The sequence below is a fragment of the Hevea brasiliensis genome, chromosome 6, assembly GCF_030052815.1.
Source record: "Hevea brasiliensis isolate MT/VB/25A 57/8 chromosome 6, ASM3005281v1, whole genome shotgun sequence".
NCBI lineage: Eukaryota > Viridiplantae > Streptophyta > Magnoliopsida > Malpighiales > Euphorbiaceae > Hevea > Hevea brasiliensis.
This window is the reverse complement of record NC_079498.1, coordinates 26,309,339-26,335,354: the sequence shown is the minus strand read 5'-3', so window position 1 is coordinate 26,335,354 and position 26,016 is coordinate 26,309,339. Positions and strand designations below refer to the sequence as shown.

The 26,016-nt window shown below is 34.8% G+C and overlaps 1 pseudogene; it reads right to left on the bottom strand.

Annotated features, from left to right (window-relative positions):
- Window positions 1-8,972: 8,972 nt before the first annotated feature.
- LOC110657652 (putative disease resistance protein At1g59780) lies at window positions 8,973-24,341 on the bottom strand (annotated as a pseudogene).
- Between the last annotated feature and the right edge of the window lie 1,675 nt (window positions 24,342-26,016).

Here is a 26,016-nt window from a genome sequence, read left to right as displayed (position 1 = left end):
TGTGAAATTTAAAAGTGTAATATGCCCTAGTATACCTAACAAGATTGGTTTGGATAGCTTGGCATGCCAATAGGGTTCTGTTAGCAGTACTGCATATGGCTTCATGCCATTCTGTGTTTCATGGCTTTCCATGCCTTTCTGTGACATAATAGCCTTTGGCTATGTTATTTGAGTTGTTACATTTGGGTTTTATCCTTGATGATTATTACGGCTTATTAGCTGTTCTGTTGCACACCGGGAGATACAATGTGACCGATGGTGTGATGGTCCGAGGTACTTAGTATCCAGTGCCAGTTTACCCATTTATCCAGTCCAGTCGACTAATATGGGTTACTCGGGCAATGATAATAAACCTTACCAAATTTTAATTGAATAATACTGCAAATAATATTAAAAATTAAGTCTACTAAAAAATGTAAACATACATTCTGCATACTTATTTTTATTTTATTTTATTTTATTTTATATTGTCACCACTAAGCAGAATTGCTTAGCGCGTCACTTTTGCCACGCGCAGGTACTGGAGACCTAGCTGAGGAGCTCAGCAGACATCAGACAGGGTGAGCCTTCAGAGCTACATCCAGAGTTCAGAGTCACCTCACCTCTGCAGTGCATATGGTAGGACATTAGGATTTTGGGTAGCATTTTGTATTTTGTATTTTGTATTAGTTTTGGAATTGTAACTATAAACTCTTGAAATTATTTGATGATGTAAATATATGAAATTTCATATTATTGAAATTTTCTGTATATTATGTTGAGAAATATTTATGAATGTGCTTCCAGTAATGAAGTGAAAAGAAAAATTTCTGAAAATAGTGTTGTGATTTGAGATTGAGATTTTGAGATTGACTTGAAATGTGTATAATGGAGTTTGGATTTGGGAATTATATTGGAAGTGTTTTTAAACAGGTTCAGAAGAACTGTTTTTCCAATTTACAGTCGGCATTCTGCTGGATTTTCTATAAAATTTGTGGAAAAATTTAGATTTATCAAAAATTGTAAACAAATGAATTAAAAGGGTTAAATTGTAATAGAAATATGAATTGGTGCTCCGACACACTGAGTGGCATATCTTGCTCGGTTACACTGTAGACGGGTAAGGGGTGTCACAATTTCAATTGGTGGGATGATCAGTCCTAGTGTGATTAGAAGCATATGAGTTTTGGGACCCGGTCGCCCCTCCTTCTCCTTTACTGTCCTCGGGGGCCAACTCATCCACCTAGGAAAAATCTTCATTCAAGAATCTCTTATTGAGCTCTTTTAAGAGATCACAATGGGTGTCCACATAGGCACTTGCTACTCTTTAGTTTGCCTCAGCCTCAGCAATCTTCAAGCGACCTTCCAGCTCAACTAATTTCTTCTTTTCTTCCTCCAAGGCTAATCTCTCCATCTCTAGCTTTTCTCAAAGTTTTTTTATGGTTGCTTTAGAAACTTTAAGGTCATTTGTCAACACCTCCATTTGAGAATTCTGCATGGGTCTTTAGAGCCATATTTTCCTAACCCATTTATTGGAAGGTGCCTTTGAGATGCTGTATCTTTTCCTGGGCCATGTGATCGGTAGCAATGGCCTCCAATTTCAAACTACTTGAGTAGAGCAATAGGTCCTCTAGACTCTCTTTTTCCAGCCACTTCTAGTCCTCTAACAAATAGACAGAGGCACCAGTACCTAAGCGAAGTCTTTGTTGTTCTTCATAGACCAGTTTTCCCAAATAGACTAGGCCAAGATCTACGAGCCAAGAGAGATTGGAACACTATCATTGATCACACGCTTGGAAGAAGTAGTGGGCACACTAAGTTCATTGGTAGAATGAGTAGGACTAGGCAGTGATCCCACGGGGTTAGGCGCAGTAGGGATAGTAGCAGGTGGTGGTTCTTCAGTATGGTTCTTTTTTGAGGGAAGAGCTCATCCAAGCTCAACCGCTTTTATCCTTTTCAATTTGTGGATAAGTTGTGTAGTGTCTTATTTTTGAGTGCTCACCATCCCTGCACAAAACAAGCAATTAGTATGCATCGTTGTTGTAATGAAAAATAGTTTTCATGAATACTAAGGGAAGGAACAAAGTCAGCCAACTCTAGAGGTGTATCCATTTCGGCCACATAAGTGCTGAACCACCAGTTTAGTTCGGCTTGTACCACCTTGGCAATCTTAAAATAGTCTTTTTTCCTTTACTTCTTAAGCTTGGCTATTGATATGTCCTTGGTAAGATTAAGGTTGAGTGTTCTTTTTGACTTATTAGCATGGTAATTCTAGTTTCGAGGAATCCCTTCCCAATTGGCTCAGCTTCAGTTTTGGCTTCGAAGAATAAAAAATCTTCCTTTCTAGTTTTTCAATGAAGACATGAGAACAACAAATAATTGACAATTGGGCTCTGCTTGGAAGAACTAAAATTTTTCATTCTTCATTGCCTCTTCATTTTTCTTTGTGCCCAAGCAGTATAAGCTAGCGAACACTTTTTCTATGGCTACCAGATGTTTGGCTCAGCACATTGCTCGGAAGCCCACTAGTAGTCGCCATGAGTTAGGATGAAGCTGAGTGATCAATAGTTGGTAATATTGTAGCACCTTGATATAAAAAGGATCCAAGGGGAATCTGAGTTCGGTGCTTAGTTGCTCTTCATAGATTATTACATGATCCCCTCCGTCAAAGTAGTGATCAGTTCGAATATAGTCTTCACACACTTCAGCTTCGTATAGTTCTTCAAGGATGTGGTATCACAACATTAAAGAGGGTGGTTCAATGGGATTTACTTCGGTAGCTATCTTGTCTATGTTTAGGAGTTTAGCCATGGTCTTCTTGGATTTCGATGTTTGGAGGGTGGAGGCACATAAGTTTATGATTTTCCACAGCTGGTACCCACCGTATCACTGACATTCGCTGCGTCTCCCACCTCCATTTTTGTCAATAAAAAAGGATTATTAGCCAGTTCTTCTTAAAAGGAGTTATTATAGATTTTACCTCCGGATACTATTTCTTGCGTCTCTTGGCTATCTCGTTCTCTCATGACTAATGAAAGGAAGGAATAAAGTAAAGGGAAAGCAGTTAAGTTTACGTGTTTAATTGTTAGAGGGTCACAGGAAAGAGATAGCCAATACCATGAACAAAGGGAGAAGGAAAGAGTAAGTGGCTAAAGGGTGAAGGAAGTGGTAAAGTAACTCTTGATTTTGGACAAGCAAATATATAGACCATTTTCAAAATTTAAATTCGAGTTAATTGCTAAAAGATGCATCTTGGAAATTGGAAAGGACATAAGTCTTTTATGTTTTTCAAGGGACAATTGTCAAATGTAGTTAATGCTGACATAATTTTATAGGATGCAATCCAAACCCAAAGATTCGGACTGTTGGGGGGACTAATGATATAATACAGATAAAAATCCAATCTGAATCGAATAGGGTTCAGGTCCTGAAACCCAAACCAAGATTAGACACTAGGCGTTCGGATAAATAACAAAGTGTTCGGATGAGGTAAGAAATCTGAGGCAATATATATTGGGTATGAAAGGAGTGATCAGATAAAAGAGAGGCACAGATCTATGCTATAGCTAGGAATATATAACATGTTAGTTAACACCTCCGTAAAAAGTGAAATAAGTTGGCATAAATCCCGATTAATTTGAAAAAGGCACTATCCTTTATTCTATAAATAGGGGTCACAACAATATTGAAGGTACACAATTCCTTACTTTTTTTTTTATTGATATTTGCTCTTTCTTGGCATTTACTGAGTTGACGTCAAAATGGCTTAGCTCAGGCCACCGACCTCATCCTTTCTCTTTGGTTTCAGGCAATGTTCAATCAGATTTCAGCCCAATAGTCCTAGACAATATCATTAACGAAACTAACTACTTAGTCTTTGTATTTTGAAAAATACGTTATTTTAATCCCTATATTTTACTTTTATTAAATTGTTTAGTACCTCCATCAAATTTTCATTATTCAAACCATTTAAACTACTATTTAGCCTTTTTTATTTTAAGAAAACTAATTAGTTAATCATTATATTTTGAAAGATACTATTATTTAGTCCATCTATTTTAATAAAGCTAATTAGTTGGTCTACGTGTAATATTTTGAAAAATATATTCTTTGATAAAAATAAAATTTTGCTATGTAAATATTAAATCTGAATTTATATATTTTTAAAAAATTTCTAATTCCTTGAATATTATCTTTGTATTTTCTCTGCTGAGAAATTATTTTCCTTGATATCTTAAAAATTTCAGGAAATTAATATTTGAGGAAATTAATTAAATTCTTTGTGTAGACAACTTGTACTATTTAATAAGGAAGAGAATGGTGTGGGTGTTAAGAAGAAGAAACATGAAAAGAAAGAAATAAGAGAGAATAAGAGAGAAATAAAGAGTAGAGAATTAAAGTAGTTTAGATATTAAAAAATAATTATAAGACTAAATAGTTAATAGAGTCAAATTACAGAGACCAACTAATGTGTTTTTCTAAAATATAAGGACTAACTAATTAGTTTTATTAAAATAAAGAGATTAAATAGTAATTTAACTAATATTGACTGACAAAAAATTTAACGATGAGAATAATTTAACGCAAACAAAATATAAAAATTAAATAATATATTTTTTAAAATATAAATTAAATAACTAATTTCATTAATAAATAAGGATTAAGTAATAATTTATCAAAAAAATAAAGATTTCTGTAGGTTTTGATACGAGGCTAATGGTCTAATGTATGTATATTTTAGGAAAAAAAAGATTTCGGTGAGTTTTGAGTGGAATAAAATAAAAATTTTTAATTAAGGTTAAATAGATTAATTTTTAAAAGAAAAATTAAAACATAATTTCATTTAATTTTTTAATATTAAATAATTTTTATTTATATGTTTTTAATTTTTTTATAATTTATTTTAATTTAAAATAATATATAATTTTTAATATTTAAAAATTTTAAAAAAATATTTTATTATTAAAAAAAATTTATCAGATGAAAACTTATTTGATCATTAATTAAAAGTACAAAAGTTTATTTTATTTTTTTTTTCATATATTTTATATTTTTTAAGTTTATTAATTTAGTAAATTGGTTAGTTACAATATATTGAGCTTTATATTTATAATTTTCGACTGCAATTATATTCTTTATCGTATTTTTTTAAAACTTCAATTTTTAACACATCGATCAAAGTTGCAACTTTTCCTCATAAATTTCTCTAATAATTAATTATTTCTCCATTATAACTATCTAGCGATGTATTTTTAAAAATAATTGATATGTTTACACAGTACAATCCACATATTTAATTCTTCCATTAAGAGTTGTAAGTTTAGTAGACAACTCTAAATCAATTTTGGGTTTTAGCTATAATTGCAGCTAATCTCAAATATTGTGATTTATGGTTCAAAATTAAAACATTGGGCTATAATTGCAAAATAGCATATACATATCAATATCATAGAAATTTTTATTGGGCAAAGGATTCATAAAGTATCAGAAATCTATCTTCAGAATTTTGCTATAAGTTTCAACAAACTATATAATTTCTAGGTCTTTGATAGATTTAAATCTCAAAAACATTTATAGAATAATAGTCCAAGCACACATATGCTCTCAAAAGCTCTTCCATTGAATTCCTAAAATTGTAAGTTTGGAAGGCATATAAAGTTTAATAACCTACAGAATCAAGGAAAAAAGCAACAAGATAAGTGAAACCTACAAACAGTACAAAGTCAACAAATATAGAACTTAAGGAAACACTGCAAGATTTAAGGTATTAATACATCTTAACAATATAATTAGTAATAACCTGATAATGGGTTTGAGAACCCTCAATTCTTCCCACTTTTGGTAATTTCAGAACCTCCAAAAAGAATTTCTTTTGCTTGGCACCAAGCTCCTAAGCTGCCACCACAACGGTTGCCACAATTAGCTACAAGAAATAGTGAAGATTGCTCATCTTGCCAAAACACATGCAGAAATGGGAAAAGATGGAATTTTTAAACCTCCTCAGTTGTGAGAACAAAAGCCGCACGTGTTTTAAATTTCCTTACCTTTGCTGCAATTTTACGCGAGGTACATTTCTTCCTCCATGATTTTAACTGAAATTACTGATTGGCCGGGTGTATGTATAGGGAAGAGTTACTCTTCCTCCTCGTTTCCGCTCTGTTTCTCTGCTCTTTCAGGTCCCAAAGGGGGAAGAATTTACTTCAGCTAAGCTACGACGCCGTTTTAAATAAAGAGGTCCAGCTAGCTACGACGCCGTTTTAGTGAAGTGGTCTAGCTGAAAGACTCGGTAATTAGAAGAATTTTTATTTAGTGAAATCAATTTTATTGTACTATAAAAACTTTATTTGAGAAAATATAAATTTTTATTTTAGTTAACTCTTTTTTAGAAAAATTTTATTTTGAATTAAGTAGAGATTATAACTATGACTTGTGAATAATTATAGTACTAATAGAATTTTTTATACATATGAAATTTCTTTTAAAATAAAATTCTAATAGAATTAAAATTTAAATTTAGATATTTTATATATTGTAACAAAGTAATAAATTTAAATAATTAATTAAAATTCAGCCTTTCTAATATTTTCAGCTTCAATCCAAATTGAATATTTATATATTTTCTTTTGAAAACATAAAAATTATAATTTCTTTTTTTTTTAAGTAAATTTATGACTTCTTAGTTAATTATTTTTCATAAATTTGATTTTTTAAAAACTTTCGTGTGATTTAAAAAAAAAAAAGACATGAGTTTTTATTTTAATTAACTTCTTTTTATAAAATTTTATTTTTAATTAAGTAGGAATTAAATATAAGTAGATTAAGAATTTTAAATTTATAATAACACTAAAAATAATTTAGATAATAAAAATTATATAATTATAAATTATAAATAATATATTATAAAAGACATTTTGGGCAATGCCAATATTTCCCCTTGTGCATTTATATATTATATAAATAAATAGTTATACAATTATTTTTGAAAATTTTTTGTTATGCTAAATAGAATGAAACTTGTGCTAAAAAATTTAGTCTTTTGGGTGATTAATTTTTCATAGTTAAGAAAATGGTGTGACAAAAAGAAAATATAATTGAATTTAGAAAGGTTAATTTTCTAAATTTTTCATGGAAAATAAACAAAAGCAGAATTATAAGCATAGCTTTCTTACAATCATGAATCTTGAAATATAAAAAGTAAATGAAATTTTAAAAAGAATTAAAGTGCAACTCCAACACAACAAAGCCAACGGACGGTTCAATAAAATAGATCGCATGCGCAAAAAGTTAAAAAAGTGTGCGTATATATATAATTAAATAAAAAAATTTTCTTTGTCACTTTTAATAATTTTAATTTCAGAAATAAATAAATAAATTTTAAATCAATTTAACTTAATAATTATTTTTATAAAATCAAACATTTATTAATATGCCAAAAGGTTTAACTGTTAGTAGAAAAAATTTAAATAGAATGTTGGCTCACTGAATTATTCTTATTTAGTAGCACCAATCTCCTAAAATTTATTAAGAATTCGAATCTATGACCACCTCGACTTTAATACTAATTACAGGGTTAAGCGCTTACTATCGTGTCAAAAATTTAAATTATTAATAGAGTTATACTTTCAATTCTTATAGTATAATTAAAAGAATTTGTACAAGACACTGAGGAACTAAGTTATCCCACTCAGTGTAAACATATTCATTAAATATGAAAAATGTGTCTTTAGTAATATATTCAATATATATTTGTACATAAAAGCTAAATAATTAAATAAAATTAAATTAGTGATAAAAATATTTTCAATGATAAAAGAAAACTAATTGAATTGAGATCAACAATTTCTTTTTTTATATATATGATATTGTAATTTTTTAATATTTTATGTAAAATTTCCAAACATATGACTAATTTTTATTATCAGTGAAATAAATTTTATAATATCAACAACTGGAGGCAAAATTTTCATGAAATAAATTAAAAAAGTAGAAAAAAAAAACAATGGCCAGGATTGTTCTTGCATATAAAAATAATTAGTGTGCTTTCTTTTTGGCTTTCTTTTTAGCTTTCTCTACCTTTTCCTTCTCATCTTTAATTAACCAGAATTTAAGCAAAGCTAAAGCTTTAATTGATATATATGTATATATGCTTTTGGCTCTAAATAACATTTTAGTTAAAGAAAAGGTAATTAGTGATAAACCAACAACAAACAATAATTAAGAAGTGTTTATTTTAATTTATAAGCTGGTTTGACTAATTTATAAGCTCTGAATATAGATTGACCTATTTGTTTATAATAATTTTTGAACTTATAAGTTAAAATTATAAATTAAAAAAATAAACAAAAAAAATTTCATTATAAATCTTATTTACTATCTTTTTATTCATTTTAATAATAAATATGCTTATAATTTACTTTTTATCAAATACATTAACTGTTTATCAATTATTTATAAATATTTTAATTAAATATATAACTTCTTAAAATTTTAAATGTTTGTAAACTCAAATTAGTTTAAAAGCTGATTTTCATCAGTTAAGTTAAATGCCCTCTAAATCTTAATTATAAATTAATTTAAATCAATTATAGGAATTTTTTTTTGCTAATCAGCTCTATTAAATACTAAATCTACATAAATATTCAAAATTTAATGATAATTAAATCTAAGATAAGGTTTTAAAATCAAAAAATTTTGTTTTAATAAAAAAAAGAAATTTAAGTTTAACTAATAAAGAAGAATCTTATGAATTTGTTAATGAATTTCCTTTTTGGTAGATGCTTAAAAAAATTTAATCAAAATCCTTTCCCAAATCTTTCCAACTTCCACAAGAAGTTGCAAGAGAATGACCCAAAACAAAAGGGCGGTGGGGGGGAGTGGTCAATGAATTGGTATTATAATACGGTGAACATGTGATAGAAGTTGGCTTTATTCATTTAAAGTCTTCCTTGTCTTCATTGCTTTCACATAGTAAATTTCTTTAGAAAACACTTCCATCCCCTCTATAATTGAGCCAGCCATCACCCTAAAGGCAAATAAAGGTACATACACTCATTAGAAAAATTAAATGGATAGAGGAAGACTTCATCAAAGTCTTCCTAACAATTGGATTCCAATGTCTTGAATTAATAAAGCAGTCAATGAGAAGATTGGAATTGAATTTGGAAAAGGAATTGAGCTTAGTTAGGGGCAACTGGGCCAGCCAACCTCCAAACACTCAAGACAATGATCAAAATGTGCACAAAGGATGAAGCCCAACCAGAACTACTACCATAGTTTGGGCCTGTTTGTGTTGGCTCAGTATAGTTACCACCTTACAATCAGAAATGTTTGGCAGGCACTGCAGTTTGCAGAAGCAACCCAGATTCAAAGAAGTGTCCACGCCACTTCTCACTGGACCATCCTCATCTACAAAAGCGCCCAGTGGCAATTTGTGGATGAACGCAGGAAGCATCTCAAGCCAAAATACATCAACCAAGTGAGATTACGGACTGCTTTATTGAAGCATAAATATTAGTACTTTATTATTATTATACCTCAACTATCTAATTTGAGTTGAATAATGGAAATTATATACACATAACAATCTTAATCTCATCTACCTTTGCTTTTTAGCCAAAAACCTCTCTTTCATACCCATTAGAGGCACAAACAGAGGAATAAAGAAACATCTTTATTTCTATTAATTCAATCTCATTGCAATCCTAACTTTTCATCTTATAATGAAAATTACAAACATAATTGAAGTTGATGTTTATCTAAAGAAATGCTTGGAAAGCATCACAGAAGAAATTACATTACACTCAAATTCGTTCACACAGATCTGTAAACAGAGAAAAGGAAAAGAAAAAGGCAGAAACAAGAACACAAGATTGGCAAATGATTAATTGTATTTATTAGATAAAACAGCTTTCATCTTCATCATTATCATCATCATCTCATTTGATTAGGTCTGAATCATGACTTTGAGAATAAATCCTGAATGAAAAAGCAATATAACAAGTAAATTTATTATTATCTTGATAATTAAGTAAAAATTCTAACAAATTAAATGGTATAGGATGTTAAATAAACAGTAGAAAACGTACCCATGAATCTGTTGGACTTAGCATTATCAATCTTCCTTCCACACATGGCGTATATGAGCAATTTTATTCCATTTCCCACCAAGATTATCCTTAATCCTTGATGATACCATTGGCAATTTTGTTAATTTCAATTCGCGATGGGTCCTAACATGCTGGAGTCCATCAGGAAGCATCTTTAAATTTCCACAGGATCTGATTTCCAAGTCCTTCAGGCTAGTCAGTGCTCCTTCCTCCACATTCCACTCCTCCAGGAGCTCTAGCTCCCAGAATTTGAGGACTTCAAGCTTTGGAAATCCTCCAAAACTGCAAAGCATATTCTTTCCTGTGAAAGATCTGGACAACAGCCTAACGATTCTAAGGTTGGGTAGCTTGGCCAACGTTTGCATTGGATCCTCTACCAGTCCAGATGCTGACAAGGTGAGGTCAATTAGGCTCCTTGTTAACGCAGATACCAGGTGCTGATTCTTCAGCTTTCCAACCAAATATATATTGGAAAGATCCACATGCTCTACCAAAGACTGCAAGTGCAGATCCCAGGGCTGGCCTGATTCATCAAATGATTTCAATCTTAAGGATTGAAGGTCTTTTAGTTTTACAATCCAGTTTGCGACATCAACCAGTTGTGAGGACATTGCTGCATTTTGAGACGGCACTGATATCTTGCATTTCAGTCCCAATTTTTTAATGTTCAATGAAGTGTCCAGGCCATTTCTCACTGGACTATCCTCATCTACAAATGCGCCCCATAGTGTTTGAAGATCCACCAGAGAGCTTTCTTCTTGTAGAGGCACAAATGTGTTGCGGAAACTCTCATCCAGAAACAAATGCCTTTGCTTTTGCATCTTCCATAATGAACTGGGAAGAGTGCTGATGCAAGTGCGCTTCAAATCCAGTTTAGCAATTTGTTAATGAACACAGGAAGCATCTCCAGGTACGTTGATCTCAACCCAAGATACCTCAACCGAGTGAGTTGACCTAGTGCCTTGGGCAGTTTTGGCCTGTATACATTTTCCAGATCCAACACCCAGAGGAAACGGAAGCAATTGCTTGAGATGGATCTATCAAGAAAGTTCCCTATATCTTCTCCAGGCCTGCTTCCTTCTCTAGTATCAAAGGATAAAAAGGAGACCACATCTGTAACGAGAGTATGAGGAAGCATTGCTGTAACAATGAATATCATCAAAGATGGCATCATTCTGCTGAAGATGGTCAGCGAGACGGCGTATTACACCAATGTTGGTATTGGAAATGTCAGAGTGACCTTGAAGAAAATTAGCTTCCTTTGCTTTTCAGAACCAGTGTACTTGCAAAGCTTCTGGTAGGCAACATGTCTTAACCTTCCTATTGAGTTTCTTTTCTGTCACCTGAACCATATTATAATTCATTATCTCTCTCAAGCATGCCTCTGCAACATATTCAGGGGATTTTTCATTACTCTGTTGACACCCCAAACCCTCAGCAACCCACAAGGCAATCAATCTTCTCGCAGGGATTTTACGCCCTACTGGAAATAATCCAAAATAAAAGAGACATCTTCTCAAATACAAAGGCAAATACTTGTTAATTTCATTTAGGATTTCTAACTAGGGTTCTTGGTCTTGATTTAGGCGGTCAAGTACCCTTGACCACTCCTCTAGAGTTGCATCTCTTTGCGACAGTAGTTCTCTTAGTTTCAAGATTACCTTTGGCAGCCCCCCACATGTTCTTATGATATGTCCTTTCAGATTCTGCATCTCTGGGAGGATGTTTACCTTCAAAGTGCGCGTGAACAATGCCCAGCTCTCATCATGGCTTCGGAGATGCAGTCTGTAAGTGAAGCTAGTTTCAATAACTGGTGGAGCTTGCCTGAAATTGCGAATTGTGAAAAGTATTATTGTTCGATTTGGAATGTCAATGAAGACTCTTCCCATGTTTGTCCAGAATTCTCTTGGAAGGCACGATCCGGTTTAACATAAGTCATCAACAACTATGAGATACTTCTCATCCAAGAAGAAAGCATTAACTAGCTGCCTCACCGTATATGCACATTTTTTCATGCCAAAAAGGATAACATATTAAAGTTGAATATTTAACATTGAAAATCCGTTCGATGATATCAAACTCGGTTGCTCTAGACACCCAAATACGATGAGGGAAATGGTCTGCAATAGTCTGGCTATCATAGATTAGCTTTGCAAGGCTTGTCTTTCCAATGCGTCCGACACCCACAATTGAAATAGTGATGCAGCGGGGGTCATCTTTCAGCAGCTGTGCCATAACTGCATCTACATCCTCATCAAAGCTAACCATATCAAGTTGATCAGCATCACGAGGAAGTGGTTTTCCCTGTTGATATAAACTTTGGTCACCTCCTGTAGTAATTCCGTACATTCTAATGTTCCGGTGACCAGTATCGGTCCGAATAGTTAGAACGTTTGGAAAAATATTTAAATTAAAGTGAGAAACCATAATTAACTCAAATATTAATAAGAAAAATTTAGAAAAAATTTTAGAAATAAAATACAACCAAGTTAAATGAGCCGGTGCCCTAGCGATGGATAACCCAGTGAGAAATTGCGGTTCTCGCAACAAGGAGCCCTAGACCGGGTGGAAAATTCATAAAATAATTTTTGAGACTCCAGAGAAAGGTCATTGAGGTTCCTATGGCATTAAAATGCCAAGAAAATGCTTAAAATTTTTTTTCTATTGGTACAGACAATTTTGGTTTATTAAGCCAAACGGAGGGCATTTTAGTCATTTTGCCTTTAGAAGTGATTTTTGGTCGACTTGTCCAGTTAAGTAATTAATTATTATAACATAAAATGTGAATAAATATCGCTAAAAATTAAATTGAAATTAAATAGACAAGAAAAGGAAAGAAAATAAAAGAAATTGGAATTATGACATCACTGTGATGTCATTAAACACTTACTACCAATTACAAATAATCAAGCCCATTTAAAATAAATAAAATGAGATAAGAATACAAAAAAAAAAAAAAAAAAAAAAAAAAACTCAACAGCCATCACTTTCACCCAAACCAGCAGCCCCATACCCATTCCATTGTCCTCCATTGCCAAGTTTTCAAAGCTTGGTTTCCTTGGTTTTTCTTCTACTAAACCCTAAATTCCCAACACAAAAACTTAATAGTTCATCTTACTGAAGCTTTTGGGAGCAAAAAGAAGTGAAAAAGAAGAGCTCTTGCAAGATTGGAATTAACTCCATTCAAGGTTAGTGACCAAACTTCATGTTTCTCTTTAGTTTCATGTTGAGGAAGTGAGATTAAGTAGAAATCTATAAGAAAATTGCATAAAAATTATGTGTATACCTACCCAAAAATTTCGGCAACCTTGTACTTGGTACGGTTATGAAGTTTTCTTTGAGGTAAAATGGTATCATGGCTGCCTTCAATATTAACTTCATGATTAGGATAATGAAATGCAAGTTAAATGCATGATTTGAGATGGTTGAGTTAGGGTTTGGATATGAAATTGAGACTTTGTCCATGTGTTGGTGAATAAAAGTTTAAATGGTCAATTAGTGACCATTTGGCTATGTATAATGAGGAAATGAAGTGAGATGTGGCTTGGCATTTGAGTTTGGGTGAGTTGTCTTGGCTAACCTGCAGGACTGATTGTGAGTCCAGCAGGTTTAGGCAGCTATAAATAGAGTTGTAGAAGTTCAATTGGTGCAAGGCCAATTGGACATGAAATTAGACACATAATGGCACAACTTTGGTATAGAAACCCTGCCTAGAAAACCAAATCAAGTTGACCTAAAAATTACCCTAATCCGGGTGACTTGCATTCTGCCTGGGCAAAATAACCAAATAAACAGTATATATTCATTTTGTCATAACTCAGTGTAGAAAGGTCCAATTGACCTGAAATTTTATCAATAGTAAGCTGAGACATAGATCTACAACTTTCATGAAGAAACCTAACCTAAATTTTGACCATAACATGCTCAAAAATTGACCTGCAATTAGTGTACAAAACACTGTAGATTTGGTCAGTCCAGAAAATTTGGAAAGTTTGCAATTCAGCCAGTTATGGTATTTAGGCTATAACTTGAGTTACAAAACTTCAAATGGAGTGATTCAAAACAATAAATGTAACTAGACACAATAAGGAACAACTTTCATGAGGACAACTTTACCAAATTCCTACTGTACAAATGACCAATGGAACAGTAAACACAATGTTTGAAATTTGAAAATTTTGAATAACTAACACTAAGCTTAGACATGGTGTTGGCAACCAATACCAACAACTTTAGAATGCAAAATGTGGTATGTTGGGAGTATTAGAACCAATGTACCTATTGTCTATGCAAAAGTCAACATTTTAGTTGACTAATGAAATGAATAGTAACACTTAATCCTAAATTTCAAGAATTGTAAAGTTTAAAAGTGTAACACGCCTTAGTACACCTAGCAAGATTGGTTTGGATAGGTTGGCATGCTAATAGGGTTCAGTTAGCAGTACTGCACATGGCATTATGCCATTATGTGATTTTATAGCTTTTAGCCATTCTGACATTATGATGATACTTGGCCTTGTGCCTAATGTTTATTACAGCTTATTAGCTATTCTGTTGCACACCGGGAGATATATATGTGACCGATGGTGTGACGGCCTGAGGTACTTGATACCCAGTGCCAGTTTACCCGTTTATCCAGTCCAGTCATCCAGTATAGGTTACTTGGGCAACCAAAACTGAAAGTGGACAAATTTAATGAAATAATGAATAGAACAAGTATATAATAAATAAGATTACCAATAATGATCGAAAAATGGTCTGCATAAGACATCAGAACATGCACTGCATATTTATTTTCTGTTATTTCTTTTTATTCTATTATTGGCACCACTAAGCATTATTGCTTAGCGCGTTGCTTTTGCCACGCGTAGGTTTTGGAGAGACCGATAGAGAGCCCAGTAGACCACAGACTGGGTGAGATCATCTGCAGCTCTGCATAGTATCCGTGTCACCTCACTAACATTAGTGCATTGGTAGGACACTAGGTTTCATTTTGGGTATTTTGTAATTAACTTTTATTTTCTCCTATGTAATGGAAACTTATGTAATGTATTTTGGTATTAATGTAAATAGTAGAAATTGTGTTTATGAATGAAAAAATGAATATTTATTTATGACTTTTACATGAATATCATATAAGATGAATGATTGAGAAATGGAAATGTTGTTGAAAAATATTGAGATTTTGTTGATGAAATGGAGTTTGGGATTGATTGAAAATTTTAGAAGTGTTTTTCACAGGTTCTGAAGAACTGTTTTCTCCATTTTTAGCTGGTACTCTATTGGATTTTCTATAAAATTTGCGGAACCTCTAATAAAATTATGATTTCAATAAATGATTGAAATGAATTATATTTCACAAATTGTACTTCATGACTATGAAAAAAATAAATTAGGAATAATAAAATGATTGAATTAAAATAGGGTGTTCTGGTACACTGTGTGGCATATCTTGCTCAGCTACACTATAGACAGGTAAGGGGTGTCACATTTAGTGGTATCAGAGCACGGTTTAGGAGTTTCTGGGCCTAGATCGAGTCCATACCATGCATTATATTTGTAAGCGTCGAGGTGACACTAATGCAGATCTGTTTGTCTTTGTTATTTTGAATAGGATATGGACCCTACATCACAGAGGGCAGTTGAGGAGGAAGTGGAGAGTCATGCTCTACCTACAGCAGTTGAGACTGAGGGTAGGGGAGAACCTGCTCCACCAGCTCTAGCAGAGCTTGCTCAACCTCCACAGGCCATGTTTCAGCAAATGGCCAAGTTCTTCAGATAAATGGCTGGGGTAATGCCGCCTCCACCACCACCACCTCCATAGCAGAAATCACATTTGGAAAGATTGAGAAAATTTGGAGCAGTGGACTTCTTTGGCAAGAGAGAAGATGATTCTGTTGCAGCCGAAAACTGGTAGAACAGAATAGGCAGAGCTTTAAAATAACTCCACTACACTCCAGAGCAAAATCTAGAAGCTGCTATATCTTTGTTGCAAGATGATGCCTACCAATGGTGGGATAAAGTGTTTAGTGAAGTGCAGCCAGAAGTAATAACTTGGGACTTCTTTCTCTCAGAATTCAAGAAGAAATATGTGGGCAGTGTATACCTAGAAGAGAGAAGAAGAGAGTTCATTAACCTGAGGCAGAGACAGATGACAGTGGTAGAGTATGAAAATGAATTTGTCAGATTGAGTCGTTACGGAAGCGAGATAGTCCCTAATGAAGCCGAGAGGTGTAAGAGATTTGAAGAGGGATTAAATGATAACATAAAGATCATGATCACTGCCTTGGGAATCACATACTTCACCAAGTTAGTGGAAACTGCAATGAAAGTTAAAAAAGTAAGAATAAGTGAGTAGACTAGAAGAGAGAGACGATAGAAGAGGGGCCCGGGTCAGTCTAGCTCATCTCCTACATCTGGGAAGAAGTTCAAAGGTCCACCTACACATAGTTCAGGACAACCTCAAGGTCAGGGTCAGTCCCAGGGGCCCAAGCCACAGTTCACCCCTAGGAGAGGTCAGTCCATACCATCAGTGGGCAGCTCTCCAGGGACGGGGTTCAGGGGACTAGCCCCAGCATCTTCTGCATATCCACGTTGCCTGAAGTGGCATAAGGGGGAGTGTTGGAGAGTGACAGGTGCCTGCTTAAGGTGTGGGTCGATAGGGCATTAGTTAAGGAACTGTCCACGCAGAACTGCTACAACTGCTCCAGCACAAGTAAACAGACCTGCTCCTGCACCACAAAGGGGTAGGAAATCTGGTAAATCTAAGGCAGTGGGACCATCACAGAGACTTGCATCTGAGCCAGCAGAGAGTCTAGAGGTTAGAGCACCTTCTAGAGCCTATGCCATAAGAGCTCAGGAGGAGCAGGATGCCCCGGACGTCATCAGGGGTACGTTCTCCCTCTATAACACATCTATGGATGCATTAGTGGATCTAGGATCCACTCATTCATACATCTGCATCAACCTACCCATAAAAAGGGGGATACTAGTAGGGGAGAGTGATCAAGACATTCTGGTCACTAATCCATTAGGCCACAGTATAGTGGTGAACAAAGTGTACAAGGGTTGCCCGTTAAGGATTTAGGGGTATGAATTCTTGGCAGACCTGATTGAGTTGCCTTTCCATGAGTTTGACGTGATTTTGGGAATGAACTGGTTGTCACGTCATCAGGTAATGATTGATTGTAAACTGAAAAGGATTTCCTTGAAAACTTCTGAGGGTAATGAGATTACAGTTGTGAGGGAAAGGACATATTTTTTGTCCAATATTATCTTAGTCACAGTTGCAAGAAAACTGATGAGAAAAGGCTGTGAAGCCTACCTAGCACATGTGGTGGACACTAGGCAGGCTAAGCCAAATCTGTGTGACATACCCATAGTAAGAGACTTCCCAGATGTGTTCCCTGAAGAATTGCCTGGTTTGCCACCAGAAAGGGAAGTTGAATTTGCTATTGAGATACTATCAGGTACAACACCAATCTCTATTGCTCCTTATAGGATGGCACCTACTGAGTTAAAGGAGCTGAAAATCCAGTTGCAGGAGCTACTGGATAAGGGGTTTATATGCCCCAGTGTCTCACCATGGGGAGCTCCAGTGCTGTTTGTAAAGAAGAAAGATGGGACTTTGAGGTTATGCATCGATTACCGGCGGTTGAATAAAGTGACTGTGAAGAACAAATATCTGTTGCCTAGAATTGATGATCTGTTTGATTAGTTAAAGGGAGCAGGAGTATTTTCTAAAATTGATCTCAGATCAAGGTATCATCAGTTGAGGGTGAAGGATGCAGATGTGCCAAAGACTGCATTCAGGACCCGGTATGGGCATTATGAGTTCCTGGTGATGCCCTTTGGCCTAATAAATGCACCAACAGCATTCATGGACCTTATGAACTGTATCATCCATCCATACCTAGATCGATTCGTAGTGGTTTTTATTGATGATATTTTGGTGTATTCCAAGAGCAGGGAAGAACATGATAAACATTTGAGGATTGTTCTGCAAACCCTGAGAGAAAAGAAGCTGTATGCTAAGTTGTCAAAGTGTGATTTCTGGTTAGATGAGATTGCATTCCTTGGAGACATAGTGTCAGCTGATGGGATTAGAGTGGATCCCAAGAAAATAGAAGCAGTGATGGAATAGAAGCCTCCCAGAAATACAACTGAGGTCAGAAGTTTCTTGGGGCTAGCTGGGTATTCCAGAAGATTTGTGAAGGGATTTTCTTTAATAGCTGCTCCAATGACCAAGTTGTTACATAAGAATGTCAGATTTGACTGGAATGACAAGTGTCAGGCTAGTTTTGAGAAATTGAAGGCTATGTTGATAGAGGCACCAGTGTTAACACAGCCAGTGTCAGAAAAAGACTTTGTGGTCTACAGTGATGCCTCTCACAATGGGTTAGGGTGTGTATTAATGCAAGAGGGGAAGGTGGTCGCCTATGCTTCAAGGCAACTAAGGCTGCATGAACAGAATTACCCTACCCATGATCTAGAACTTGCAACAATTATCTTCGCACTGAAGATATGGAGGCATTACTTGTATGATGAAAAGTGCTACATTTACACAGACCACAAAAGTCTGAAATACTTGCCAACCCAGAAGGAGCTCAACATTAGACAAAGGCGATGGATTGAGTTCCTGAAGGACTATGATTGTGTGATTAACTACCATCCTGGGAAGGCAAATGTGGTTGCTGATGCTTTGAGCAGAAAATCCATCAAAGCTTTGAGATCATTGAATGCCCACCTATCTTTGGCTTGAGATGGAGCTATTTTGGCTGAGTTGCAAGTGAGGCCAAACCTGCTATAGCAAATTTTGGATGGGCAGAAGGTAGATGAGAAATTAATGACTACTGTGAGTAAAATCTCAGAAGGGAAAGCAACTGAATATGAGGTGAAAGCAGATGGGTATCTGTACTACAAAGGAAGAGTATGTGTACCAGATAATGGAGAATTGAAAGCCAATATCTTGAAAGAGGCACACACTAGTGTTTATGCTATGCACCCAGGAAGTACAAAAATATATCATGATTTGAAGCTTCATTATTAGTGGCCTGGTATGAAGAAGGACATAGCTAACTATGTGCCTAAATGCTGGACATGTCAGCAAGTCAAGGCAGAACATCAAGTTCCATCAGGTTTGTTATAGCCTATACGCATACCTGAATGGAAATGGGATAGGGTCACCATGGATTTTGTAAGTGGTCTACCTCTCACCCAGAAGAAGCATGATGCAGTATGGGTGATAGTAGATAGATTGACGAAGTCAGCACACTTTCTACCAATTAGGACTGACTACTCACTGGAGAAGTTAGCAGAATTATATATTAGTGAGATAGTTGGACTGCATGGAATTCCACTTTCCATCATATTTGATCGAGACCCAAGGTTTACATCGAGTTTTTGGAAGAAGTTGCATGAATCCTTGGGTACACAACTCCATTTCAGCACAGCTTTTTATCATCAGACGGATGGGCAATCAGAAAGAGTAATCCAGGTAAACAATTAAAACCAATTGAACTAATACAAATATTAAACTGAAATGATAATAATAACATGAAATATATGTCAGGTCCTTGAGGATATGCTGAGGAGTTGTGTCATTGAGTTTGAGGGAAGTTGGGATAGATACCTCCCACTGGCAGAATTTGCATACAACAATAGCTACCAAGCTAGCATCCAAATGGCCCCGTATGAAGCACTGTATGGGAGGAAATGTAGAACTCCAGTGTGCTGGACTGAATTGGGTGAAGATAAATTGGTAGGCCCAGACCTGGTGAAACAGACTGAGGAGAAGGTAAAACTAATCAAAGACAATCTGAAGGTTGCCTCAGACAGACAGAAATCCTATGCCGACCTAAAGAGAAAAGAAATAGAATATGCGGTTGGCGATAAAGTGTTCCTCAAGGTGTCACTATGGAAGAAGGTACTGAGGTTTGGAAGAAAAGGTAAGTTAAGCTCTAGGTTCATTGGCCCATATAAAGTCATTGAACTTATGGGTCCAGTGGCCTATAGACTAGCTTTACCACCAGAGCTGGACAAGATCCATAATGTGTTCCACGTGTCTATGCTAAGAAGATACCGCTCAGATCCTTCACATGTCATCTCCATGGAAGAAATTGAAGTACAACCGGATTTGACATATGAAGAAGAACCCATATGGATCCTAGCTCGGGAAGTGAAAGAGTTGAGAAATAAGCAGATTCCACTGGTGAAAGTGCTTTGGAGGTACCACAACACCAAAGAGGCAACTTGGGAAAGTGAAGAGACGATGAGGGAACAGTTCCCTCAACTGTTTGCATCAGGTAAATTTCGAGGACGAAATTTAAATTAGAGGGGAAGAGTTGTAACACCCTCCCTGTAGTAACTCTGTACATTCTACTGTTCCAGTGAACAGTGTCGGTCTGGACAGCTAGAATGTCCGGAAAAATATTTAAACTAAAGTAAAGAACCATAATTAGCTCAAATATTAATAAGAAAAATTTAGGAAAAATTTTAGAAATAAAATACTACCAAGTTAAATGAGCCGGTGCCCTAGCGATAGGTAACCCAGTGGGAAGTTGCGGTTCTCGCAACGAGGAGCCCTAGACCCAGGGGAAAATTCATAAAATAAAATTTGAGATTCTAGAGAAGGGTCATTGAGGTTCCTATGGCATTAGAATGCCAAGAAAATGTTAAAAAATTTTTTTCTATCAGTACAGACAATTTTGTTCTGTTAAGCCAAACGGAGGGCATTTTGGTCATTTCACCTTTAGAGGTGATTTTTGGCCTACTTGTCCAGTTAAGTAAATAATTATAATGAAATAAAATTTGAATAAATATTGTTAAAAATTAAATTGAAATTAAGTAAACAAAAAAAGGAAAGAAAATGAAAGAAATTAGAATTATGACATCACTATGATGTCATTAAACACTTACCACCAATTACAATTAATCAAGCCCATTTAAAATAAATAAAATGAGATAAAAATACAGCAAAAAAAATAAAAAAAACTTAGCAGCCATCACTTTCACCCAAACCAGCCGCCCCATACCCATTCCATTGTCCTCCATTGCCAAGTTTTCAAAGCATGGTTTCCTTGGTTTTTCTTCTACTAAACCCTAAATTCCCAATACAAAAACTTGATAGTTCATCTTAGTGAAGCTTTTGGGAGTAAAAAGAAGTGAAAAAGAAGAGCTCTTGCAAGATTGGAATTAACTCCATTCAAGGTTAGTGACCAAACTTCATGTTTCTCTTTAGTTTCATGTTGAGGAAGTGAGATTAAGTAGAAATCTATAAGAAAATTGCATAAAAATTATGTGTATACCTCCCCAAAAATTTTGACAGCCTTGTACTTGGTAGGGTTATGAAGTTTTCTTTGAGGTAAAATGGTATCATGGCTGCCTTCAATATTAACTTCATGATTAGGATAATGAAATGCAAGTTAAATGCATGATTTGAGATGGTTGAGTTAGGGTTTGGGTATGAAATTGAGACTTTGTCCATGTGTTGGTGAATAAAAGTTTAAATGGTCAATTAGTGACCATTTGGCTATTTATGATGAGGAAATGAAGTGAGATGTGGCTTGGCATTTGAGTTTGGGTGAGTTTCCTTGGCTAACCTGCAGGACTGATTATGAGTCCAACAGGTTTAGGTAGCTATAAATAGAGTTGTAGAGGTTCAATTGGTGCAAGGCCAATTGGACATGAAACTAGACACATAATGGCACAACTTTGGTACAGAAACCCTGCCCAGAAAACTAAACCAAGTTAACCTAAAATTTGCCCTAATCCCGGTGACTTGCATTCTGCCTGGGCAAAATGACCAAATAAACAGTGTTTATTCATTTGGTCATAACTCAGTGTAGAAAGATCCAATTGACCTGAAATTTTACCATAAGTAAGTTGAGACATAGACCTACAACTTTCATGAAGAAACCTAACCTAAATTTTGACCATAACATGCTCAAAAATTGACCTGCAATCAGTGTACAAAACACTGTAGATTTGGTCAGTCCAGAAAATCTAAAAAGTTTGCAATCCAGCCAGTTATGGTGTTTAGGCCATAACTTGAGTTACAAAACTCCAAATGGAGTGATTTAAAAAAATAAATATAACTAGACACAATAAGGAACAACTTTCATGAAGACAACTTTGCCAAATTCCTACTGTACAAATGACTAATGAAACAGTAAACACAATGCTTGAAATCTGAAAATTTTGAATAACTAACACTAAGTTTAGAAATGGTGTTGGCAACCAATACCAATAACTTTAGAATACAAAATGTGGTATGTTGGGAGTATTAGAACCAATGTACCTATTGTCTATGCAAAAGTCGACATTTTAGTTGACTACTGAAATGAATAGTAACACCTAAACCTAAATTTCAGGAATTGTAAAGTTTAAAAGTGTAACATGCCCTAGTACACCTAGCAAGATTGGTTTGGATAGGTTGGCATGCCAATAGGGTTCAATTAGCAGTACTGCATATGGCATTACGCCATTCTATGATTTTATGGCATTTAGCCATTCTGACATTGTGATGATACTTGGCCTTGTGCCTAATGTTTATTACAGCTTATTAGCTGTTTTGTTGCACACCGGGAGATACATATATGACTGATGGTGTGACGGCTTGAGGTACTTGATACCCAGTGCCAGTTTACCCATTTATCTAGTCCAGTCATCCAGTATAGGTTACTTGGGCAACCAAAAATGAAAGTGGACAAATTTAATGAAATAATGAATATAACAAATATATAATAAATAAGATTACCAATAATTATCGAAAAATGGTTTGCATAAGACATCAGAACATGCATGCATATTTATTTTCTGTTATTTCTTTTTATTCTATTATTGGCACCACTAAGCATTATTGCTTAGCTCGTTGCTTTTGCCACGCGTAAGTTCTGGAGAGACCGATAGAGAGCCCAGTAGACCACAGACTGGGTGAGATCATCTGCAGCTCTGCATAGTATCCGTGTCACCTCACCAACGTTAGTGCATTGGTAGGACACTAGGTTTCATTTTGGGCATTTTGTAATTAAGTTTTATTTTCTCCTATGTGATAGAAACTTATGTAATGTATTTTGGTATTAATGTAAATAGTGAAAATTGTGTTTATGAATGAAAAAGTGAATATTTATTTATGACTTTTACATGAATATCATATGAGATGAATGATTGAGAAATGGAAATATTATTGAAAAATATTGAGATTTTGTTGATGAAATGGAGTTTGGGATTGATTGAAAATTTTGGAAGTGTTTTTCACAGGTTCTGAAGAACTGTTTTCTCCATTTTTAGCTGGTACTCTGCCGGATTTTCTATAAAATTTGCGGAACCTCAAATAAAATTATGATTTCAATAAATGACTGAAATGAATTATATTTCGCAAATTGTACTTCATAACTATGAAAAAAAAATAGGAATAATAAAAATGATTGAATTAAAATAGGGTGTTCCGGTACACTGTGTGGCATATCTTGCTCGGCTACACTGTAGATGGGTAAGGGGTATCACAGTTACTCCCTGACATAGATCTTGGAATGGCTTCATCTCTTTTAGTAGAAATATCACGGATCTTATGATTAATACAGGCCATCTACAGGAAAAACTTACGTTGGGAAATGAAATTCTAGGGAGCCCACACTAAGTTTTCGAAAAGTCCTCTCCTCCCGTTCTTGATCCATTGTAAGAAAAGCCTAACAACTTTCTCAGTTGAGCGACAAACATTGCAAAGTTCCTCCATCCACGTCATTCCTACTTCACTTAATTGTTTTGATTGTTTAATATCTTCTATAAAATCATTCAAAGACCTGAATTCATCTCTTAAACACCCACGTCGTATACGCTAAAAGATTTGTGCCCGTAACCAGTTTCCAGCAACCACGTCGTATATGCCATGAAAATTTTAATCTTACTCTGTTCCAGTCTCTCACGAACTCCATAATGATCTAGCAAATCGACAAGAGACAGAAAATAAGAGAAATACATTGGCAAATGAACGAAAGCCGAAACATACCGAATGCAAACATCTCTATTGCTTCTCTGGGCTGATTTAATAATTAACTCATCAATCACATCTTCAAGATAGTAAATAGTTTTTTTTAATAGCTTCTTTTAGCCCACATTATAAGAATCATCAGCATATCTTCTCAATAGAGTTTTGATGCATTGAATTTGATCTTCTACTCCAAGCACTGAATTTGACTCTTGGACAAGAAGATTGGAAATTTTTCCCAACATAGACAATACGATTTGTCTCATCATTTTCTTTCACTTTCTTGCTTCTTCTGGTTCTTTAATGTTTGTGTTTGATCATAAATAAAATAGATAACTTCTTCTCTATTAATAAGGAGCTTTCAAGTCGACTGGGTGGACTTGCTTTATCAGAAGTCTCCTTGTCCTGAGGCCAACTTTTTCTACGTTGCTGCACGGATTTACCCAAAATATCTGACCTTTTTTAATGATAATTTAAAATAAAGGTTTGTTTAGTAATAAAATAAGAAAAAATTATTATTTAGTCCTTATATTTTAACTGATATAATATGAATAAAAATCCGATCTAAATCGAATGGGGTTCGAGTCCTGAAACCTGAACCAAGATTAAATATTAGATGTTTGGGCAAATCACGAGGTATTTGGTTAAGACACCAAGCGTTCGGACAAATAACAAAGTATTCGGATGAGGTAAGAAATACGAGGCAATATATGATCGGGTATGAAAGGAGTGATAGGATAAAAGAGAGTAGGACATGTTAGTTGACACTTCCATAAATAGTGAAATAAGTTGGTATAAAATCCTAATTAATCCCAAAAAGGCACTATTCTTTATTTTATAAATAGGGGTCATAACAGTATTGAAGGTACGTAATTCTTTACTTTTTTTTTTATTGGTATTTGCTCTCTTCTGACATTTACTGACTTGAGCGTCAGAGTGGCCTAGTTCAGGCCACCGACCTCATCTTTTCTCTTTGGCTTCAGGCAACGTCGGATCAGGTTTTGGCCCAAGAGTCCCAAGCAACATCAATGGCATCGTCTATGGGAAATAACACTATATGTCTTTGGCTAATTCCTCATCTTTAATCATTTTTATTTTTGTTGCTTGTTTTCTTGGGTTTCATCATTTTTGTTAAATAGTTTTATCGATTTCTAATGGCTAAGATAGACATGCATTCTAGAAGAGCAGGTTAAGAAGCCATTTTTGACAATGTGGGGACTTGGACTTAGGGTGGAGAACCTCTATTAGTGGTTCATAATCAGGAAGTTCTAGAAGGGGGAAACATAAACTCCTCCAAAGATCCCATTTTCTTAAAAATTAAAGAGATGGAGGCAACGTTGGAACTCTTAAGAAAAGAACATGAGCAATCTAATAGAGAAGGTACACTAACAACTCAAGCACCACCACTTCCTCCTCCACCTCCACCAATAGCACTTCTTGGGGAACATCCTTAGGAGGATAGATTTGTAAGCAATAAGGGCAAGTTAAAATGGGAATACTCTAGGAAGGAGGAATCTGATAGTGAGAATATTGCGTTAAGTCAAAAGATTGCCCAGTAAACAAAAGGTACCAAAAGCATCCCAATAATGATAATTTTGGCATGAGTGATAGATCTCCTCTTTGTGAGGTGATACTAGCTGAAATTTTTCCACCAAAATTTAAATTGCCAATTTTAGATAAATATAATGGCACCACTGATCCAAGAAGTCGCCTTGTAAATTTTCGTACCACTATGCTATTACAAAACTTTAATAGTTATATTTTGTGCAAGGACTTTCCTACCACCCTAATAGGACTTGCCCAAAAATGGTATCAATAACTCTTGGTGGGACCAGTTGAAAGTTTTGATCAGTTGACAAGTTCATTCCAAAATAAATTTGTTAGTAATATTCTGCCAAGAAAGCTATCTTTCGACCTCAGGAAAGTTCAATATATAGAGGGGGA